Genomic DNA, 15831 nt, shown 5'->3' with positions numbered 1-15831 from the left:
CAACGGGCTAATGATGATGATTAATGCATAAATTATTACCTATATGTTGGTCGGCAAATTTTAACCCTTCGCCACTGCTAAAGAGTCAAATAGGTGAATTGACAAGCCACGATATTACGTATGCAGTATGTTGATTACATCGCGTGTAGATTCTCGTAAGCTAGAAATATGCCTCTTTTGCCGAAGTACGTTTCGTATAGAAACGCACAAACAGCTCGTAGGCACGCTGTTAAATATTTTTCTACCGTTTATCCACTTGTAATTCTGTACTCCCCTTATCGACGTGGATAACAGTTTGAGAATAAATGAGATTTCTTTTAAACAGGGATTTAGCTCGACCCTCCCGAGGGCCCGTGAGAGTTACTGCGAAAATCTTTAATGCACTTCTCAAGATTTTATTTAAAAAATATGCTCGGTCATGATAAGAAGTGGGGAATTCTTTTCCTACGTTTATAAAATGTGTTTTTTTTAACTTGAACTGTATGAGGATATAAAACCATGGGAAATAAAGAAAAAGTGTTTAAGGAACCATAAGGTCTTTTTATATGAAACAATTTTCCTAATAAATTTTTAGTCAAGCGTGAATTCCATAAAAATGAGTAAAATTTACCACATTTATTTTTTTATTTTATACGGGCAATGAAAAGTGGTCCTGCACCTGATGGTAAGTAGAGTAGTGCTAAGATAGAGTCTAACTGACGAGAAACGTTTGTCCCTCGCCAGTCGACACAATTATGCCGGCCTATTTGTCAATGTCTTCCGTAAAGCTTAAACATAAGAACTACCCAACGGATTTTGATGAAATTTGGCATCGAGATAGTTTCAGATCCTGGGAAGGACATAGGTTACTTTCTATCCCGGAAAAATATAAAGTGGGACTTTTATCCCGGAAAACTCTCACGCGGGCGAACGAGCAAATATAAATAAGAAGGTAGAGAATGTTCTTAGGGTTTTGAAAGTAAACAAATTGCATATTATAGGTGTAGAAAACAAATTTTCTGAGTTGAGTAAATGTATTTGTATATAACATACATAAAATTAAAATTTTTAGATAAACTTATATCTTTATGCTTCGTTTTATGATCTCAAATTAATATTAATTATTCAAATTAAACAGCCGTTGTAGTTTTAGTAACTTTAATGCTTGGGAATAAAAATAAATGGATGAAACATTAAAAGGTAATGCATTATTTATTATACATTTTCACCTGCACTAAGGGCCTGTGGAAACGATGCGTTTTTACGCGCGGACGACGCACGTTTGAGAAGCGCTCTATGAATTTTAAGCGTACGCATTTGTGTAATCATGTCCCAAGTCCATCTGGTTTATTGTGAGTTTCAGTTGTATTTGAGACACGAGTTTACAGTGCTTCGTATACGTAACACACTAACCTATAAATAAAACTACATATATTAAGCCATATTAAAAAATAATAAATATAAAAAAAATATATATTATATCGTAGGTAGCGTGAACAACGAGACACTAGGTTCTAAAATATTTAGGTAAGTGTTTCCAGAACCCTTTTATAACCCAACCCGAGCTGGCTATTTTGTTTTATCTTATGCCTTACATTCCTTATTAATTTTATACCTAATTTAAAATGTCCGTAGTTATATATAAGTGATCTTAAATGTTATTTAGAAATTTATTGTTTTGAGGTATCATAAGTGCAACTTTGTTGGTCTATGTGATAAATAAAGTATTTTATTTTATTTCATGTATTTATCAGGCACCAGCGTTTTAATGTATGTTGTTTTCGTGCGGAAGAGATCAATAAGAAACACTTAAAATTTCGTGACCTTTTACTTTTGCTGGTTTGCTATACCATAAAAAACTAAACAATACTTCGAGCCAGTAATAAAATTGAGATCGTATGAAACTATATTACATTTCCGTGTTTTGTATTTAAAAATGCCGATTTAGAGACGTAAATGCAGTAACAATAACATAAAACTAGCTATAAAGAAAACATTTTAAAGATTTTCACTTTTATGATAACAGGCGATAAACTGTTAAGCGGTATTTCGAAGGTATATCTGTCTCTTTCTCTCACTCTCTTGCTATTTCACTCAGACGGCATCAGCTGTCTATTCTGATATTTATGGAAAGTGGTGATTAATTAACTTTGTAACGTATTGCTTATCTCATCAATATTATAGAAGAGGTTTTGGGCTTTTAATATTGGCAAGTTTAGCTTGAGTAAAAGTTCCTTTCCGGAATAAACAATGTGTATCAGCGGCCAAGAGTGATATTTTTCAAAAAGGTAATCTAAGGGAATAAAAATGCTCAGTGCAAATATCGCGGCCAATTTATGAGAAAACAAAAACTAAGACAAACGTAAATAAACCTAAAAGGGAAGACGATACGAATCAGATTCTATGGATGCTTCGCCTCTGTTGTATATAACAAGAATTTTACTTTTAAAAGAAGTTCGCCTTGTAATTGTTTCTTCTGTATTTATTGTTATAATTACAATTCGAGGAGATATCAAGTTTATGTTTTGATACTCAGACTATCATTATTTTACTAATACAGATAACAAATAGTGTATTGTAAAGGATACGATTAATAATTATACTGTCTGTGTTATTTGTATAGAAAATGAAAGAGATAGAAATGAGTTTAAATCTAGACTGTTTATTTCGAATTAGTATTATCAATGTCATGGATAATAAGTATTGAGATTACAATGGATAATTTTGTCAATATCGCCAACGACTCCGTGGCGCAACGGTAGCGCGTCTGACTCCAGATCAGAAGGTTGCGTGTTCAAATCACGTCGGGGTCAAATGGTCATTTTTGTTTTTAGTATTTTTTTTCTGGATTTTCGATTCTTCATACCTCATAGAAAAGGTGAGCAAAATTTATATATAAATTTCGGTTTTCTTTCATCGTCAACGCTTACGTCTTATGAACATTTTGTTTCCTATTACGACTGTGTTCGAAAATTTCTATACACCGTGCTTTTCTAGTCGTTTTGGAACCAAAATGTGGTTACTTAGAACTTGCAGGACAAAAAAAATTATGAATTGATTTTACTGTTGACAATTTAAAAAAATACTTTTTGATAATAGTTTTTACTCGTTCGAGTTTTATAATGATAGTAACGTCGCGAAAATTAATTCATAGTTATAAACGGAACCGATTGTAGTAGTACGTGAGATTTTGTTGCATCATCACGAGTTCTCATTTATTAATCGTAAACATTATTTTTTATCATTATAAAAAAATTACATTAGTATTTTTTTTAAACTCTATTATTAAAACAGAATTTTTAATTTTTGGTTCCAAATGATTATAAAATTACAATGTAGAACACACATTAGTACAGCTGAAGCCGCGATCCAAGCTAGTTATAAAGATGGCCGTCATCACCATCGAGACAGGTGCACGAGCATTCCCACACTCAATTCAATTTTGTTATTTCACGGCGGCTGAGCGCGCTCACTTACAGATTAACCACATTTAGTCGCCTCCGTCCATTGCCTTCGATCACACAATGACTATAGTATAATTCTGTATACGCTGTTGGTGGTAGGATGTTTTATATCCGCCTGGATAGTAACCACAAGGTGTTAAAAGTATAGTGACCCTTGTAAGTGTCGCGCGGGTTCAGCCTGTGTATATCCGGTTTCAACAGGCCTGTATAATTGTGTCGACTGCCGAAGAGTCATCATCTCTCACCAGTCGACATTCCATTGCACCCCACTCTACTTATCAGGTGCTGTAGAGTTCATTTTGTTGTGCTCATATAATAATCTACTGCCCTCTGCTGGGCACGGGATTATTACTGAGAAGTTTTATGCCTAAATCCACCACACTGGTCTACTGCAGATTGGTAGACTTATGAATGCCAAATAGCCGATTTTTAAGCATGTAATGTACTTATTGTTAAGTCCAGTCAGATTATCGATATAAGCTTTGATTATGGTTAGTTGAGCGTGGATGTCGTTTGTTATGAAGTCACCATCAGCGACTCCGTGGCGCAACGGTAGCGCGTCTGACTCCAGATCAGAAGGTTGCGTGTTCAAATCACGTCGGGGTCAAAATTACGAAGCTATTCAATTGAACTGCTCCATTTTTGTTACAGCATTATGAGCATTATTAAATAGATATTCTGAAGCATCTCACAACTTATAATCAACGTTTTCACAGTTTGGGCTTGTCGTTTGACCAGGTTAAATATAGTAGACTTACCTAAAAAAATGTTTATTAAAATCGGTGAAGTCTACGGTCGGAACAATCGCAAACAATTATACTTATTTATAAAGCGTAAATATATGAATGAAATTACTCGAATGGGACAAGGAAGGAAGTACGTTAAATCTATACATACTTATATTAAAACAAAGTCCCTTTTTCTGTCTGTCTGAATGTTATCGATTTTCTCAAAAATTCTAAACGGATTTTTATGAAATTTGGTATAGAGATAGTTAAAGACCCTGAGAAGGTTATAAGCTATGTTCTATCCCGGGAAAATATACAGCGGGACTTTTATCCCGGAAAACTCCTTCACGCGGGCGATTCGTGAGCAAAGCTAGTAAACTGTTAGTTCACTAGCCGCACTTCTGCCTATTCTCTAAGGATAAATGTCTAACGTTATGTTAAAATAATGTTAAATATTTTCCATTCTAACACTTTACAATTAACAATAATTAACAACCCAGCATTGCTGTCGCCTCTAGCCGATTAGTTCGTTTCGAACAATTAAAATATCACAGTTTTGGCGCCAATTGATTGAGTTTGGCTATTTTTGGCCGCCGTTGACGTAAATGGACATAACTAACGCAAAAGTGTGGACATTATTGTCCCCCTATATGGAATGGTTTCTTTTAATTGCAGCTGTATAAGGTTCGGGTTGTGTTACAGGAATTTTAATGGGTACCTAAACAAAAACATTGTGTTATATTTCACAAATAATTGGAGTAGCTTTGTGGTCATCCCACTGGGATAACAGCACCTTGGTAGATACTGGATTTGATTCCCATTTCGGACGAAGTTTCGTATTACTGTCAAAATTAGCTAAGTGTTGCTTGCATCCCAAAAAGGTAGGCAGAGTTAATTACCAATCTTAACCTAGTTTATATCTAAGAATTCTTCTTGAGGATTTAAAGATTTTTGAATTCTACTAGCCGTCATTAGGCCAGCATAGACCATTAAGAGGCCTAAACCTTCTCAAGAATAGTACGAAAGACCACACAGTTTACAATACGTTGCTGGGAAAACCCAAAAAACTGACAACTCACTGAATATTTGATAATTCAACATGAGCCCACAGTTGCGCGGACACAATGTCAGTTGATTGGACGAAACTCGGCACTAGCGCGTTGATAATCGTAATTATTCACACAGCTAACGAAGAGTTATAATTGAAGAGTCTGTTACATTTACGTCATCTTGATTGGAAATTTCACGCGGTCGGTGTAATGGTTGGGAATTGTCTTTTGAATAATGGTGGGTCATGCTGCTTGTAGCCAGTAAAATTGGATCAATTTCTTCGAGGGGTTAGTATTGTTTTGAATCATAATATGGCTGTTACTGTATCCATATATACCTAAGTATATTTTGCAGGTGGTAGGATATTTTATGTCCGCCCGGATAGCAACCATAAGGTTTTAAAACAGTCATTGAGAGTGCATCTGTGTATTGCGCACACACTTGTGCACTATAATATTTCCTGCGTACCTGGTTGATCTCCGTTAACATTAGCTGCCGTGGCCGAAATTCGGTTAGGAGAGATTGATTAATTCATTCACTACATAATTATTTACTATTCGGATTACACTACTTTCTAAAGCAGTAGGTTTTTAGTGAAAGATAAAAAGTTCCATTGAAAAATGTTTTTACGTTGCACCTTAGGAACTACATGAGATGTTAAGACATGAGGCTCTCAGAATAGCAATATCTTGGAGTGGCTCAATATACTGATGGTTCATTTTTGTTCCGACTAACAACAGGCTTCTTGCGTAGGTCGTTACTTAGTGCTAAGGCAAGTCGTAAGAAAGTGTAGATGACATCTTTATGCTGCTATTCTTAAAAATGCTATACCTTGGGTGTGTTTATTAGGATTTGTTTTACTGATTGTGGAATTTTACAAGAGATGAATAAATATTAGAACAAGTGTGGCTGACTCGACGTAATTCTTTGGAAAATATTTTTTAAAAATACTTTTTTACTGCTCAATTATATTTTATAACGTATTCGTGTGTAAAATTTCTCGCTTTAAGACGTGCTGGTTTAAAGTGTGCATTGTCTGTCAGTCAGTCGGTCAGTTAGTTCTTAGACTTTTATGTACAACTTGGTATATAAACATAAGTATTAAAATGGTATTGCTTTATGTTTTGACTTAATTTAGACTGAGCCCGAAATGATGTAAGGGGCGATAGACTAGTTGGGAGTGGAACGGACTATCGACACGAATGTCCGTAGGTTCAAATCCCAAGGGTATGCACCTTTGCCTTTTCTAAAGTTTTGTGTGTATAGTTTGTAAATTATCGCTTGCTTTAACGCTAAAGGAGAACATCGTGAGGGACCCTGATTACCTGAGAAATTCTCCAAGAATTTTGAGGGTGTGTGAAGTCTGTCAATCTGCACTAGGCCAGAGTGGTGTACATAGGCCTAATTCCTCGGATAATAGAGGAGGCCCGTGCCCAGCAGTGGGACAGTATATAATACAAGGCCGATATTATTAAGCCTAAATGTATTTATAAATCTCTCTTATTACTACGTTTCCAAGTCAATCACCAACTCGTAGCGCTCTTTCGTCGTTTCTAAACCTCGAATACATCCACCATAACCCAAATCAAGTGAAAAGCCACACGCTGTAATTCGAAAGCTCGTCAAGTGTTAGCGAGAAGTGAGGCTCTAATGAGAAGTAACCTGCATGTTTATGTTGACGAGTACCTTTGTACTAGCAGAGTGCTTGAAGTGCCGTTAGATTGGAAATTGTTTTGGCAAGTGACGAAATAAGGTTACCATAAGGCTCCATACTCGGTATCAAGACGTTCGAGATTTAAATTGAAAAGTAAAATTATAGTAAACTGAATATTACTAAGTCAATTATTGAGTTACTAAAAGCCCTTCGGATTAGCCAGCTGAAGTGGCTGTAGGTAAGGCTCAGATTGCAGAACGGATTGCCGATGGGGCATGAAGGTTCTGGAGTGGTGGTGGCGAACTGGCAAGTGCAGTGTCGGACGTCCATCTACGAGATGAACGGATGACCCAATAAAAGTCGTTGGATGTTGTTGGAGGCGGAATAGGTCAATCTAGAAATCTTTGAGAGAAGCCCACATTCGGCAGTGGATGATAATGATGATGAAATATTACTAGGTGATAGTAAATGGCACTATTTATCCCGAGAGATTTGATGGTTTGCCTCAAAACTTTAGTAATGAAACTGGCATCAAAGTTCTTTAAATCGAAACACAATAGTTTACACGGTGTTGTGTGGTGGAAATTGAATTATGTTGTAATTATGTTTTTTATTCTCCAGATAGTTTATAAATTTGACATCTTAATTAATATTACAAACTATTTTATCTTAATCAGCCTAAAAGGAGTCTCTAAAATTACCGTATTTCAATACCAGATTGGCTATAAACTACGCTATCATAATCCAGTTTCTATCTTTATTTTTAATTGTTAACCACCCATCAAAAAGTCCTATTTTTACTCACTGTCAGTATCAAAACAACTGACGATAATCTAGATAGCATTATTACATGTGTCCAGTGACTAGCAGACCACAGAAGCCGACAGGTGCGGGTCACGGAGGCATCAACCTTTTCATAACCACCGCAGACCACTAACCACAATTATTATATTACCGCCGCCAGACGTGCTTTATTAGACTATGACGTTTTTTTGACAGCTACTGAACTGCTGAAGGACGCTTCGTTTGGTTTGGGAATACTTGTATTTATGTAATATTTTTAATTCTAATTATTAATTACGCAAGAAAAAGCTCTTTTATTTATTTTATAGTAATAATATTTTGTAAAAACTATTTTGTTATTGTTATATTCAGAGATACTCAAATAAACCTTTCCTTTTGCTTTTCCATTGTACCTATTTCTTTCAAGCTCGGTAGAGACTTTATGATTCTTTCGTGATAGTTGGAGTGTTGTTTTTGGGCAGTTTTTGCGCTTATTTATTCATCGCTATTTTTATCATTCAGTCATACAAAAATATTCTTAATATTTAAAAAGAAGTTGCTTTATTAATTCTTTGTATTAAGGACACAAAAAAAAACAATTCACACACGGCAAAAGGGAAACTTCTTAAAAATAGCCTACAACAGATTAAGATGGAGTATAAGGAGTTTTAGGATAAATGCAAGGTTTATTTTTATTGTATAATACTTAAACATACTTGTAAAATTAATTTATTAGTGAGATTAAAATATTCACATAAATAAAATACACAAATAATTCAACACGCTTGCTTTATACTAGAGCTTTGTAATACGCAGGCGCAAACATATGTATGAAATACATACTAACAAAACAATAAAACGATGCAAAATATAGCATGCAATGGTCGAATGCTGTTCCTTTTTCAAATATCGTGATACATTTTTGTTTCATCGAATTTCAAATCGTAAGGATTTTTAAGAAGTCTCAATTTAAAAAAAATGTGCCCTACAGTGGAACATTACTTTAGATTTACCTTTGTAGTAACTACTTACTGTCACAGATACTAGTTTCGCGTCTAAATAATGACATGGCCCATAAATCACACCATCTATAAATGATGTTGAATAATCATCATCGTACTTGATTTGTTGTCTCGCCGGCAATTTTATTCTTATGAAGATGAGGGGTCTACGTAAACTGGTTCAATGGTATTAATTTTTGCATTAATCTTTATTAATGTAAGCATCATTTTAAAATATGTATGTATCAAAAAGGAATTTATTCTCTTAGTTTCAATGTGGAATGTTTGGTAAAGCGGTTTCTTTAATTTAATTTTCGTTTAACTCGTGAAATGTAAATTATTCTCTTCTCCAAGTTTATATATGATTTGCAAATAAGTATTTGTTTCGTGTCTAGATTCCAACTGAAGAGCTCTCGAAATTGACAGTCGACATCAAGACATAAGAATTAATAGTCTTCTATCAAAACCTTATGAAAAATGAAAGAAGCTCGGTTAAAAATGCTTCAGCTAAATCTGCATTAACCATTTTAATTAGACCCATAACTTTATCGTAATGTGAACAAAAACCGAGCTGTTCTTATGTGCTGGCTGTGCATTTCATTAATATGGCCAGCAACTTTGTTTGTTTTTGTGCATCTTGCCGACTCCGTGTCAATCAGGCCTAACTAGATATTTATTTGACGAAGGTTATTATTATACCATGTCATTATTTATCATGTTATGGGAATAAATTGGCGAAAAGTGGGTACATTTGTTAGGGTATAAAAGGCGTCACTCACCCCCACATGTGGTGATAGCAATAACCACATTTTTCATCGCGAAAAAAAGAAATTATAATAAGGGGATAAAAGCTATGTGTGTCGTATAATAAATATTTTGAAATTAGTAAAGATTCATTTTTCTATCGTCAGATAAAACTTATTTTAAATATTTTATAGCTAACAATATAATTTTTAGCCATTTATTTATTTCATTTACGTAACTTTAACTATGCTATTTATAGTATCGTACGTATACTTTTATCTAATGATTGTAAAAATATGGTTTATGTATAGTTCAAATTACAGTTAATAGATGTCGCTGTTTTGAGATTTCTTATTTCTAAGCCCGTTTCTTACGATTTTACTCTACGATATTCTACGAATACTCGTATTATATAAATAACTGCCTGTAATTGAGTCAAATAGTACCGTACAAGGCTTTGCTGGAGTGAGGTATCAATTGCGGCTTATTGCTTAATTTCACGCCTGTATTGCCGAATGTAGTGGCAGAATTAGTGTCATTTCCGCGACGTGAGGTGATCATGCAATTAAAATATCTGCAATATATTGCAATTTTATAGGCGGCGATAGCCTAGTTGGGAGTGGAATGGACTGTTGAGATGAATGTGCAGGTTCAAAACCCAAGAGCGCGCACCTCTGACTTTTCTAAAGTTATGTGTGTATTCTTTGTAAATTAGCGCTTGCGTTAACGGTGAAAGAAAATATGGTGCGGAAACCTGAATTTCTGAGAAGTTTTCTAATATAATTTCGAAGGTATGTGAAGTCTACCAACCCGCGCTAGGCCAGCGACTGAGGCATTGACCTATAAAGTTATTGCAAATATAATATTATATACAATGATGATGATTATTTAGCAGAAGATATAAAAAATGTATTCACTATATTACTAATAATAAAATAAAAGGCTTATTATTATATATCTATGGGATACTTACTACATCTCTAACTTTGAGTCTATTCTATACTAAGGAGGTCAACTTACAATGGACAACAGCTCATAAGTTTTCAAAGTGTGTCGACTGCGCTCTTTATGACCATACGCATGATTTAAAGCCTTATACAAAGCTTCCGGCATCGCCTTTGATGTCGTATTTTGTTAGAATCGTAGGTCAGGAGGTCTTGGTACTCTTGGTGGCTGGAGAAACGGAATCTTTAAGAAAATATGCGTTTTGAAGACATAATGAATGCTATCGGAATTGTTTTCTATGGGCGCGAAAGCTTTATATTTGGTTAATTGATACCCTCTTCAGTCAGTATTAGCTTTTTTTGCCTGTCGTGGGTGTCGATCCTTAAACCTAACGGACAGTATAATCACTAGAAACCTCCAACTAATACGTTACGAAAAACGTATACGAAAGTTTGTGATAATGTCAGGAGATTTGAATGTTTGCAAAAAGTGAAGGCACAAGGCACTGAATAAATTAGAAATAGGCGATGTTTAGGAAATAATTTACGCAAAATTTTATTCCTTAAGAGTTCACAGTTAAGGTTTAATTATGCAAAAAGTTTTGCATCTAGAAGCCATAAATAAAACCTAGGTCTATGTAGGCAGATATGTGATCAAGTTTGAGCGTCTTCAGTAACTCGTTTTCATAATAATAAATAGCGTCTGCGTGGCGCCTAAATTATCCTATTTCTCCCAAAGTTTGCGTACGGTAGCGACTTTCTCCTGCGCCACTTGGTTGTCGTTCAGGTAATTGACAGAGACAGCGGCCCACGCTCGCCTCACGTGTAAACTGTTTACGAGTACTGCATTTTCTCGCCTGTCTGACGTGGATTTAATAGTTTTATCGGGTTGTTTATCCTGAAATAGCGAGAATAATTTCGCACAACATTAATTTATTATATAGTTTCTTTAGGCATACATTTGTATTACTTCAGTTAAGGGATATTAAGTATGACAATCTAGATTATAATGTATGTTTAGTTCTATTGCGTTTTGTAAAAGGCGTTTAAAAATATATAAAAGGGGCTTATTTTGTCTGATGTTAACAATTTGCTTATTAGTAGCAGTCATATCCAAAATGGCTTGCCTTTCGGAAAATTTTTACTCTACGCCACTAAGCTACAGACATTTTATATTCGATATGAATAAAAGAGCATATTCGCAGAGCTATGAACAAAATGTATATATGTATATATATGTATTTTTTATATATCTATATATTTATATATGCGAGTATGTTGTTATTATTAAAACTTACGCGAGACATATTAAATTAGTCGAAAACAAAACGTTTTAAACGTGAGTAAAACCGTGTTGTTTTCGACTAATTTGTTTATTATTACTCTTTTTATGTGTTTTTCATTTTCTTTTATTATACACCTGCCTCCGTCCTCTACACCCCAAGGTTGACTGGGAGATTATGCCCATGGCATTAAGTCCGCACGTATACCATGTGTACAAAACATACATTTTATGAAGTTATGCATATCACACGCAGCGTTTTTACCATAACACTGTTTTAAAGCCCAATTACACTTCAATGACCTCAAAAAACAGACAAACCTCTTTAGACTGACCGGAAACTCACTCCAAAGATACGGATCGACAAACGGACTGTCAGGCACGAATTGATGGCCCTCCGAAATTAGTTTTGAGTGAATGAAGACATATATAACTGCCATATAATATACGCATTAGATCAGGTTTATGTTTCAACCAAAACTGGCGACACAATTTATAAAACGTTTGTATTTAAAATTGTAGTCGGATTTACTAAGGGTATGTTTCTATTAAAGCCCTCTCCGAAACAACGGTCTTGAGTAATTTGTTACATACTTGATGACAACTTTCCGGCGGAAATATGCAAAGAATTACTAATAATTTGTATAAAAAATGAATGTTAGGTCTTCTTAAAAAAAATAAACTACCTTGAGGAACTGCCCTGGAGTGGAACAGTATATGACACAGGGCTGACATTATTATAATGAGCGGTGTCGTCCTTATTAAAATAGTAATCTATAGTAAAATATAAAGCTGGAGAGTTTGCTTTTTGAACGCTCTAATATTAGGAATTATTAAACCGATTTTTTCCTACCAATACCAAGTGAAACAATATTTCACACTAATGAAATGACAGCATTCGTTTTGCCACTGGGAATTTATTTTGGCGGCTCGAGTAATACCCTTGTAATTATTATGCTTAATATTAATTGCCTGGATTTGGGCGTTCCATAACTTAATTATAAAAGTATTTTGCGGAGTAGTAATCACTTTTGTAGTTAATTAATATATAATTCTGCAATATAGTACCTTTACTTTGGTGGTTTAAATTTTTTGTAATGGGAATGAACTTACATTCTGTACATTTCCTCTCAAAGTACATATCTTTTTCATTTTCATCATCATTTATTAGATAGACAATTTAAGGAATAATTTTGGTATTTGAAATTTAATAACAGACTTAAAAAAAATTAAGTGATTATTTATTTCGTAAATATTTGTTTATTATCGAACGTATCCCGCCTGTCATCAGCTATGAAATCAGGTATGTATTTCTCAAAGTCTTTTACTCGGAGAGGCGTCTTAAAATAATAGAATGGTGGGTTTGTTCATGCCATGCCTTCGAAATTATAGTCCACGTATTTAGCATTCATGAACGTAATATCAAAGTATTAGGCTTACGAATTTACCGCATCCAAATATTGTCGGCTTTTTATTTTTATTACTCTGTGTTTTAATCACGAAGATCTACTAATCCGAACTTGCTAAACAACTACGATTCGTATCTTATTGATCGATTTATGATATTTTTTATATTGTTATGAATATGAATGAGTCTCGGCATTTCCAAAACGTTAGTGTGTTATGTATGAAACCGATTTTTATGATAATATAATAATAGAGATGTCACGTGGGTGTCCACCGGTTTTTGTGACTTGACCGTTTTATTATCATAGTTTACATAAACCAAAACTGCCGATATAAGATAAGTTATAGATTTCTTTGCGATTTACAAGTTTTATTAAATTTTAAAAAACTTAATTATATTCTTGTAGCAGCGATAGCCTAGTTGGGTGTGGAACGGATTGCTGACACGTATGTCTGCAGGTTCAAATCCCAAGGGCACACATCGATGACTTTTTTTTTTAAATATGTGTGTATCTTTATGAATTATCGCTTGCTTTAACCTGAGGTGAGGAAACCTGAATATTTGAGAAGTTCTATACAGGAATTTTGGTGGTGTGCGAAGTCTTCCAATCCACACTAGGCCGGCGTGGTGGACTAAGGCCTAAAAACTTTCAGTAGTAGAAGAGGTCGTGCCCAGCAGTGGGAGAGTAATTATCAGGACTGCTATTATTATAATTATATTCTTTACTAGACTAGAATTGATCGCGGTTTCGCATATATATAAGTCTTTACCGGAGTAAGTCTGAGTATGCACTTTTACTTGATTGGAAGTGGGGGGGGGGGGAGGGATTGCTTGGACTGGGCAAGTCTATCACATACGGTGGACGTTAATGTGCGGAATCCGGCGTTCCGTTGAGGGGCAAGTGCCTACTTCCAAAGACAAGATCTAAGGGTATATGCACACGAAGTTTTTTGATGCGTGCGTTTTCAACACGTTCACACATAGGTTTTTTAACTGTATTTTGTTTACACGTTTATGACCAATCAGTAGCGAATGGTCCATATAACCCGATTCTTGCCGGCTTCCCTTTATGTAGAATATTGTAGAATTTAAATAGATATATTAGTACCTATATGCTGCGTCGGCTTCCCTTTCGGAACATTTCAACTTTCGCTACTGTGATCTATTCAAATTTCTAACTGTAGATCAAATTCAACGATGAAACAACAGACAGAAATTATTTATCAGCATGTCAAACATATTATTCTAATTTGGACAAATTCGTTCTCAGGCTGAAAGGAGCAGTAGCATTTCTTGAAATGATTTATAAGTTGCGTTTGAAGCTTCTTAGCATCTTTTAAAACGTCGTTTGTGTGAACTAAGCTTATCAATGTTTAAATCAGTCTCTATGGCCACACAACTCCTTATGTTTTTGTTTCACCTATTTATAATTGCTTTAGGTTCCTCCATATAAGTAGCGAAGATCGACAACTTTGTTAGGATTCTCTGATCAAAGTCTATGAGAATGGACACGGAATTTTCAGTGCGAGGGCTACTTGAGTTTCGCTGGTTATTTTTTCCGGTCTGATTTCCGTTTTTTGTTTTTAATAACCATGGAATTAAAACATCGTGAGGAAAGCGATATACCTACTTGACAATTTTTCATATGAATTTCGTGGGTATGTAAAGTCTGCCTAAACCCTCTCACTAGTAGAGGAAGGCCGTGTTCAGCAGCGGGCAGTATATAATACGAGGCTGGTAATATAATTATTTAATTCAAGGATGGGACCTAATACACTAAGTTGGTGCTCTATCGGTGAAAGGAAGCGGTGGAAGCTAAGTCTCCGTAGTATACTTAGAACTATGAATAACCATAATTAGATATGTATGTAGATGAGTCCTGCATGAGGTCTGGAAAGTTGAGGCAACGATCATGAGAAATAAAATAATTGTACAAATCAAGGTTTAAGATTTGAACAGTCTACCTTTACACCCACCAAAGCTTTACAAAACTTTTAATCTAAAATTACAATCCTCTTTAATTTATTTTTAAATAAACCGCCAATTTTTAGTTTCCCCTTCATAGTCTAAAGGTAAACAATTTGAAAAGGGAATCGACTATTTTAATAAGAATTGTAATTATTATATATTATACTATTTGAAAAAGGTAAGCCGATATAAATCCTGTTATTAAGACCCTTCGCTACCCTTTTAAGATAACGTAAAATAATATAATGGTTTTCGCGGAATGCACTACTTATAAGTAGTAAGTACCAGTTTGGAGCAAATTTTTCCCATTAAAAGCATTATTAGTACGTAGGGGGTCTAGTGCACAACTCGTTTGTCTGTTTATGTGAATATCGGCTACACTTGTTTTTACCGGCTTTCAATTCAATGATGACGTCTGTTATATTTTGTTCGTTGAAAAAAATGATTGATGTACGATAGAAACGCCCTTTTGGTGGAGTGGTAGCATGCTTAAAGTCTTGAAATGTGTTAAGTATTAAATTCCCATTGGATATATTATGACTTATGTGAGTCATTCGTTTGTTAATGTGGGTGCTGTGGTGAAAGACTCGTTTTTAAATGAAGAAGGGAAATAACTTTGAACTGAGGATCTAAAATATTATATCCCGTTGTTCGTAGGCCTGAATATGGGCTTTAAAACATACGAAAATTATTACAACCAATATCAATCAACCCCAACTACCATCGGCATTCGCCGGACAAATATTGGGCAAAAACTCGTCTTCAAACATCCTGCATTGGCCCAATCAATCAAGCCGCACGAGGTCTTTAAGCGGCACATTAAATA

At 34.8% G+C, this 15831-nt stretch overlaps 1 protein-coding gene and 2 non-coding genes across 5 annotated transcripts in view; all 3 read left to right on the top strand.

Annotated features, from left to right (window-relative positions):
* The window catches only part of LOC115444103 (protein prickle), a 423151-nt gene that overhangs the window by 52422 nt on the left and 354898 nt on the right, over positions 1–15831 (top strand). The gene's annotated exons all lie outside the window — the stretch shown is intronic.
* Positions 2721–2792, top strand: Trnaw-cca. Its single transcript has one exon. It is a non-coding gene; the product is annotated as a tRNA-Trp (tRNA).
* Positions 3979–4050, top strand: Trnaw-cca. The gene has a single exon. It is a non-coding gene; the product is annotated as a tRNA-Trp (tRNA).

Source organism: Manduca sexta, chromosome 16 (assembly GCF_014839805.1).
Source record: "Manduca sexta isolate Smith_Timp_Sample1 chromosome 16, JHU_Msex_v1.0, whole genome shotgun sequence".
NCBI lineage: Eukaryota > Metazoa > Arthropoda > Insecta > Lepidoptera > Sphingidae > Manduca > Manduca sexta.
The sequence above is the reverse complement of the archived record's forward strand: the minus strand, read 5'-3'. Positions and strand labels throughout refer to the sequence as shown.